Raw genomic sequence first — 8,509 nt, forward strand, 5'->3', positions numbered from 1 at the left:
TTACATTTTTATAAATCCAGTTCATTACTCTGTGACTTTGAAACTGCTCAATTTAGGAAAAGGAACAAAATTAATAATTAGCATGCTGTTGTTACCATTGTCACTGCTATTGCTACTCAAACCAAACAAGAGATTTAGGGTAGGCGAGACATGGATCTGGGCGGGTGGGGTCTCTCCATCCCAGCAGTCTTATAAAGTGTCGTCTTTTTAACACATCACACAGCATAGGATAAAAACATCACTGACAAATTCAGCTACCAGAAGTCAGGGCAGCTGGGTGAGGGCTTGTTGACTGGGGGCCATTGCTCACTCTCAACTGGTCCACACTATCAACTCACTATACAGAGAGAAAAAAAAATTAAATCACTGTAGTGGAGATAGTAACGACAACTGGGAAGTAGCAAGATCATAGTATGACTGTTCAATGTGTCCATTTGAACACATTGTCAAGTTTGTTGCATTCTTTTCTTCCGTCCTTGTTTCGGATATCATCTCACTGAAACAAGACCACTGATCCTCTTCTGTTCATGTTGGTTGTGAAATGTGGTTAGAGGCTCATTTTGTCTATGCTGTGGATTGTGGGGGGATTCTGCTGATTGCGGTAGTGGTAGTGGTGGTGTGGTTGCGGTGGGAGAGGTTGTTGTTCGTGGATGGGTGCACACGCATTGTTGTGTGTGCCGGGATGTGGCTGAGGTGGTTACCTTGGGCCATGAACTGGTTACCTTCCGCGCAGGTAGATATTTAGATAAAGGTGAAGACAGTTGACTGTGAAAATTGTTATATTTTCATTGTATTGATCTGGAAAAGTGAACATTTCTGTTGAACTGATATTTAAGTTAAGTACACATATTTTATTTAAGTACAGTACACTGAGTCCCCAACCAACGAACATAATTGGTTCCAGACGACCGCTCGTGAGTCGCTTTGTTCTTAAATCGAAAAAAATTTAATATTACCAATTATATAGGGACTACATATACGTGTATACATATATACATACAGTATATGCGTATGTATGTAAATATGAGTTTGGATGCAGTAGTAATATTAAAAGAGGATAATTAATGAAAATAATAATAAAAATGATATAATAATACGTAATGATAAATGTTATTTACCTTTGAAGAGGAGTGGTCGCGCATACGTCGTTTGTGGTGGTGGAAAAGGAGGAGGAGATATTGAAAAAAAGGACAAATCGTAGTTGTTAGACTCTTCTAAACGAGGTAGTGTTCTGTGGGTGGTGTAGAATTAAGCAGGGTTTGTACGAACGCATCTTTAAAAGTGTCCGGGGGGCTCTGGGGATGTAGCATTGATGTGGATGGCACAGCTCCGGCTCCATTTCCTATTTCTTCACGTTCTCACCTTCCATTAATGAAGAAAGTGAGACAGAATAGAGTCAAGTACTGGTAGTGGCTCAGAATCAGCTCCAAAACGCAAACAGAGGCGTTCATTATCCACCGAGCCGTTGCTGTTGTTGTTTTTGGATACAGAAAGAAGAAGCGGAAGTGACGCGCATTGCGTCATGACGTTTATCGTGCGTCGAAACATTGTCCGTGCAGGGTTTTTTTCTTCTTTTTTTCCACGTCACGCATGTTAACGGGTTATTCCGAATGTTTCAGAAACTGGAATATTGACCTTAACCTGAATATTGACTGCATGTAAACGTAGTCAGTGAATGCCCTCCGTGAAGCCATCTTCACCACCTGGAGCAACATTCCTACTAACCTCCTGGAAACACTGGCATCAAGCATGCCTAAAACAATTTTTGCGGTGATTAACAAGAATGGCGCAGCTACTCATTACTGAGTCTTTTTTTCTCAATTTTAGGGAGGGTTTCGGGGTTTTTGAGCTATGGTCTTTTGATCAGCTGATGAACAGCCCATTTTAGTTTAATGGTTGCTAGCAATAAATTGCTTACTCCAAAAATGTTTTGTCCCACTCCCATTTCTTGTGTTTGCATTTTGAAGCTCTACTTAGCACCTCTTTAAGTTCCAACAGTGCAAAATGTAAATTCTTGCAATTTTTCAGCTGTTCTTGACATTTTGACCAGGAGTGTAATGCCAGTGTTTTTATGTATTTACAGTATATTATGCAAGACGATGGCCATCATGAATATGAACGATTGCAAATTATATAAACATAATTGACAGGTATTCATTTTTGTATGTATATGTAGCAATGTTACAAAACCCATATTTTAGCGATGAAAAAACCTGACAGTGAGCGTATCGGATTTCTATTGAGTGTTGGATCACATCAAGTAAATTCGAAAAAAATAAGTACAACTTAAAGCCTTTCAAATTCATGGACCGGAGCTATGGAAGAAGATCAAACGTACATGGAAGATTGATTTATTTTAATATCTATCTGCAGACAAATTTCATAAAAATTAAATTGGCAGTTTGTGTTTTTTTTCCCCCCGAAATACTACATGTCACATTTGCATTGTGGTTTGTGTGTGGTGAAAAGGAATACACAGCATGCTGCTGCACTGCAGTGTGAAGCATATAGATGAAAAATACTAAACACTAAACTTTCTTCCCTGGACTTTTTCACAGCCTAAGTTATTATATATTTTGTAGTAAGGTTGTCCGTGGGTCGAGCACAGCTTTTGTCTTGACTCAATGTTAAAGCAATGGGGACCAAAGGCACTATTTTCCGGTATAAAATCTGCTCTAACTGGCTCTAATATTTGGTGTAGAGAGTGAATGAGGTATCACATTAAAGTTCAAGTCGTGGTTTATCAGAGAGAATTAATCAAAGACTTGATTTTACAAATTTAAAAAAAGTTGTAATATTGCTAGTATACAGACCTGATCAAAATCTTAAGACCAGTTGAAAAATTGCTAGATTTTGCATTTTGCACATTTGGATCTTAATGAGGTTTTAAGTAGAGCTACAATATGCAAACGCAAGAAGGGGGAGTGAGACAAAAAGCACTTTGAAAAAGTAATTTATTGAAAAAAACAATTGAAACAAACTGAAATAGGCTGTTTATCAGCTGATCAAAAGTTTAAGATCATCCCTCAAAATTTTTTTAAAACTCTCCAAACCAGAACAAAAAAATGTTCTCAGTAGGACTCAGTAATGAGTAGCTCCACCATTCTTGTTAATCACTTCAAAAATTTGTTTGGGCATGCTCGATGCGAGTGTTTCCAGGAGGCTAGTGGGAACATTGCTCCAAGTGGTGAAGATGGCTTCACCAAGGGCATCAACTGTCTGGAACTGATTTTTATAAACTGGCCATTTTTATAAACTTCCCTTGCCATCCATCCCCAAATGTTCTCTATGGGATTTAAATCATGGGAACATGCAGGATGGTCCCTGAAGAAGTCCTTGGTCAAGCTAGCATTGTGAACTGCAGCGTTGACCTGTTGAAAGACCCATCTGTTACCACACAGACGAGGGCCCTCAGTCATGAGGGATGCCCACTGCAACATCTGAACATAAGCATCCGCCGTTTGACGACCCTGCACCACCTGAAGCTCCAGTGTTCCACTGAATGAAAAATCACCCCAGATCATGATGGACCCCCCTCCACGTGCCGGGTAGAAAACATCTCAGGTGGGATCTCTGTCATGCCAGTAACCTTGGAAGCCATCTGGACCGTCAAGGTTACATTTTTTCCTCATCAGAGAATAAAACTTTTTTCCACCTTTCAATGTCCCATGTTTGATGCTCCGTGGCAAAGTCTAAACGGGCAGTTTTGTTGCGTTGAGGGAAACGAGGTCTTTGAATTAGTTTATTGTTTTTTTTAAACCCTTTTCCCACAGATGCCGTCTGATGGTTGTTGTGCTGCAGTCGGCACCAGTAAGGGCCTTAATTTGGGTCGAAGACCGCCATGTGTCTTGATGGACAGCCAATTGGATCCTCCGGTGTGATTTTTTTGGGTCTGCTACTTGACTTTTTTGTTCCACAATGCTGAGGCTCTTTGAAAAAATGTAGAATGACTGTCTTACTGTGCCCAACCTCAGCAGCAATGGCACGCTGCGAGAGGCCTTGCTTATGCAGCTTGACAATCCGACTACATTCAAAAAGAGCTTCTTAGCTTTAGCCATCAGGAGGGAATGACAGTGTGAATGCCTGACAGAAAAATGAACACTTTGAGCAGATTTTGGCCTTCATAGCCTGTGGTGTTAAACTTTTGATCAGGTGATTTCAGTCGTTTTGTTGTTGTTTTTTTTTAAATTACAAGTTCCAAATGTTACAAACTCCCCCTTCTTGCTTCTGCATATTGTAGCTCTACTTAAAACCTCATTAAGATCCAAATGTGCAAAATGCTAATTCTAGCAATTTTTCAACTGGTCTTAAGATTTTGATCAGGTCTGTATGTGTGCATTTTTGTTTATTTAATTGTGTTCTAGTTGCCAAGCAGATAAGGCAGGGGGCGCACAAAGTCTAAAGTCTTCTGCCCAGTGTCAAGTTACAGCATAAGCCGCTTTGTTAAACGCATATACACTGTTTTAACCGTAGCCTACCATTAAAATCAATGACTTATATTTATATTTTTAATATTGGCGTTCATCGTAAAACGTTGTGCTAACTTCGTCAAATGAGCGACGGCTAAGCTAAGGGCGGTGAGATAAAGCTCCAACTATTTCATCTATCAGTTACTAATTAAACTGTTTTATTGCAGTTTTGTAAAAAGTTAAATAAATCACCGAACAGACCTACCTGGTCTTGACAAACGTCGCTTGACAGTCGACTGCGCTTCCGCGTTCTTCGTCTACTTCCGTGTCTGTCATCTTCTTCGTTCTTCTTCTTCTTCTTCTTTTAGTTTAATGGCGGGTTGCAACCATGACTTTAAAGGTGCATACCGCTACCTACTGTGCCAGAGTATGTAACATGGGCCATGTATCTTATTTTATACTAATTCGGATATTGAGAGGAAATTACTTATACTAATAATAATATTAATAATATAAATATAATATAATATATAATAATAACTATAATAAAATATTCTAATAATATCTATATTCTATTATACAATCCTGTGTCCTTCAAATATTCTTTCACCACCCTCTGTATATCTCTAACCCCCTCCCCACCTGTTCCTAAGATACCCTCAATGCTCCATTCCCTTCCTACCTTAGTAATCCTTTTCCTTAACTTTACACACTCTTCCCTATATCTCTTGCAGCGTAGTAATATGTGTTCCATCTTCTCTCTATTTTTGCACTCCACACATACTTTCCATTTGCGTTTCCCTATCAAAAACATTGTGTCATTTAACCCGGTGTGATTGAACCTCATCCTAGTTAACACTATTTCCTCTCTTCTGTTTTTCCTCTTCACCCCTTCTGCACTGATAGATTTTTGTACTCTATAATATTTTCTCCCGCTACCACCCTCGTCCCACCTGCTTTGCCATTTCTCCATCATTTGTTTTTTGATTATTGCCTTTACTTCACCTTTACCAGCAGGTATATTTATAATTTCATTCCTTCTAATCCCCATTTTAGCAATTCTATCTGCTCCCTCATTCCCTTCCAGCCCTACATGTGCAGGTACCCAGCAGAACCTTATTTCTATTTTTAACATGCGTAATTGGAATAGGCTTTGATGTATTTCTAATAGTAAATCCTCTCGACTTGATTTCATATTTTTAATACTGTATAAGCCTGCCAGAGAAGTCCACACAACATACCACTCTATCTGCTTTTATTTCCTCTATCCATTACAAACCAATAATCACTGCTGTATAAACTGAGAGCTGATCTGGTCATCTTTTTGTAATGCTTTAGTTCATTGATGGTAAATAGATTCCAATCCCCACCTTCTTTTCTTCACTTTTTGATCCATTTGTATAAATATCTAAATAACTAATATTCGTTTCTAATATATTGACTTGCCTTATGTCCTTTTCCACCATCTTCCCACTTATTTTTTAACTCTGTTATATGTATATCTACTTCAGGTTTTGGAAATAGCCATTACCTACATTACTTATGGGTATAGAATTATTACTATGTATATTTTTTATGTTATATTTGTCTGTTTATCTTTAACTACCCACCCAAAGCTATGACTTTTAGTTGTATTATACTCCCAACATTCCTCTATCACATATTGTGGCCAAATTTCTATGCCTACATCCCTTAAATCTACTCCAATATGTCAACATAAGTTGATCTCTTCTCAGGTCATACGCTACTTCTGCTAACTCAACCTGCATTGCTTTAATTGGTGTTGATATGATTGCACCTGTACATATCCTAAATGCTTTGTGAATATTTCTTTCTATTTTCGTTAAATGTGTTTTAGCTGCAGCGCCATAAAAGTGTTTTTTTTCCATAAGTGTTTTTTATTGGGCACTTTAGTTCTTTGCTGGTGGTGCCTCCACCATGTCAGCCAGCCATGCCGGTATGGGGAAGAACCACAGCGTGTGTTTTACTTTCAAGGGAGTGGATGGTGAACCACTGGGAATGTCCAGACTGGACTTTTCCCGTGAACTCATCCAACTGACTCCTGAGGAGCTAAATTGTGTTTTGACACTGTCTTTTAAAAAAGGCTTTGATGTAAGTTTACAGTCTGCTGCAACTCTGAGAGAATTTTGGATGAGGTATGAAGATGCTAAACCCCAGTTGTCTGTGCTCAATGTTGAAAAACTGACCGACAAAGCGGCTAAAATCGTTATTGTTGGAATGTTTAATGAACCAGTGACTGCAGACGACATTTGTTTTTGGCTGGGAAGATATTGCACGGTTAAAGGCCAGGCTATGAAGGTGAGAGATGAAGATGGCATCTGGAATCGCGCCTGGAGGCTCCCCATCCAACAATGGCAGGACCCTCAGGGCTTCCAGGGCGTGTAACATCTCCCATCAACGATAGATCTGGGAGAAAACCAAGGCTACATACACTACCAGGATCAGCCCAAGCGCTGTCGCAAGTGTGGTGAGCATGGGCACCTGGCAGAGGCACGTCAGCAGACTGTGTGTCGTAAATGTAGAGAAATTGGTCACACTTTTGAACAATGCACCAATGGCAAAAGGTGCAACCTCTGTGGAGATTCAAACCATCTCTTCAGAGACTGCCCATCCTTTGCCAACAAGTTGTAGGCTGGAAAAGAAAAACAAAATGAGGAAATTGGAGAGGAAAATGTCAGTGCCCAAAGGGCAGTTGAAACAGTTGTGAACTCAAATCTCCCGCCAAAACCCGTGATTGGAGGAGAAGAACCAGGTGAGGCGGGAGAGAGGGAGGGGCTTACACAAGTTACGGAAACATGACCCAAAGTGGCCTGCTGACAAGTCAGGAGTGCACTCACCGGAAAGCCAGCAATACCAGAGACTGAGGAAGAGGGTCCCTTCCCCTAGAGTCCCTTCATATAGAGAGTTACGACAACTGAGATTACGCCGCCATGTTGGGGCCAATTCAAGCACGCGGCCTGCGTGCACAGTACGACAAAGCATGTAAATGGCAATGTGTCTGCACAAAGGGATGCATGCAAAATGTCTGTTTTATAATTATTTATAGATCTATATTTTCCAATGTCTAATATGGTATAATTTGACTGACTTGACTGCATGAATGAAAACATTGTTGAACTGATATGGACATCATGCATGAATGCTTTGCCAACTGCTTATTAAGTTAGCAAATTCAGCCTACCTAAAAAAAAAAATATGAATTCTGTTGAATATGGAACAGTTGCATTAACTTCAACATTTGATTTCAACTGTAAATGGAATAAAAAGCAGAATTTCACGATACATTCAATGCCAACAGATTTCAAAATGAATGCAGTTTTATAAGTTTGCTGGAAATCATGGATTCATTTATTTGCAACCAGAGGTGATTTACACAAGGATCATTCTTAATTCTAAGCATCCATGACTGCCTTATTTTTTCATTTTTTAATAGTATATTTTACGTTTAGGCTACTTTCTTATATCAAAACAATTAAGTAGAACACAATATTTAGGTAAACACTCTCTCCAAAACGTGCCCAGCTCATCAAGAGATGCCTTAAACTTAGCAACATAGCCCAAGGTGGCTGTCAAGTTTTTAAAACATTGTGACATTAAACATGTTAACATATACAGAGCCTACATCGCACAGCTTTGAAGACGAGTTCGGCTTCCAGCCCAAACGGTTGATTTTATTTTCCCAAATTGCCCGTCTGTTGACATCTGAAGGGAATCAGTCAAGCTTGAAACCCTTGTCATGTCTATTTGTGCATCCAAATGCACAACAACCTGGCATTTTTGGGGAATAAACAAGAATACGGCCAAGAATACAGTAAAGAAAAGGCAAACGCAAATTTGGCCCCAAGATGGCTCCACGAGTCACGTGACCGTTTTTTCGACTCGTCATGTTGCAACTCTCTATGGAGGGACTCTACCTTCCCCATCCCCTCCCCTCCTCCTCATCCTCATCCTCCTCATCACAATGCCCAACAAGCCAAAAGACTTGCTTCAGAGCTGTCATCTGACTCATCCTTTTTATCAGAAAAGAGGGGAAGGCCAGAGGTCCTCTCAGACTGTTCTTCTCTGGAGGAGCCCCGAGT

General features: G+C 39.8%; 1 protein-coding gene across 5 annotated transcripts in view; it reads right to left on the reverse strand.

Annotated features, from left to right (window-relative positions):
- The window catches only part of aco1 (aconitase 1, soluble), a 46,740-nt gene extending 41,997 nt beyond the window's left edge, over positions 1 to 4,743 (reverse strand). Inside the window, exons 1-3 of one of the 5 annotated variants that reach the window (XM_054800871.1) lie at positions 4,675 to 4,735; positions 1,119 to 1,362; positions 259 to 337 (exon numbers count right to left, since the gene is read on the reverse strand). The gene's annotated coding sequence lies outside the window, so the exon portion shown is untranslated. Of the gene's footprint in view, positions 1 to 246; positions 338 to 1,118; positions 1,363 to 4,674 lie in introns of all 5 variants that reach the window. The other 4 variants (XM_054800873.1, XM_054800872.1, XM_054800874.1 and 1 more) reach the window with 4 other exon arrangements.
- Between the last annotated feature and the right edge of the window lie 3,766 nt (positions 4,744 to 8,509).

The sequence above is a fragment of the Dunckerocampus dactyliophorus genome, chromosome 15 (assembly GCF_027744805.1).
Source record: "Dunckerocampus dactyliophorus isolate RoL2022-P2 chromosome 15, RoL_Ddac_1.1, whole genome shotgun sequence".
Lineage (NCBI taxonomy): Eukaryota > Metazoa > Chordata > Actinopteri > Syngnathiformes > Syngnathidae > Dunckerocampus > Dunckerocampus dactyliophorus.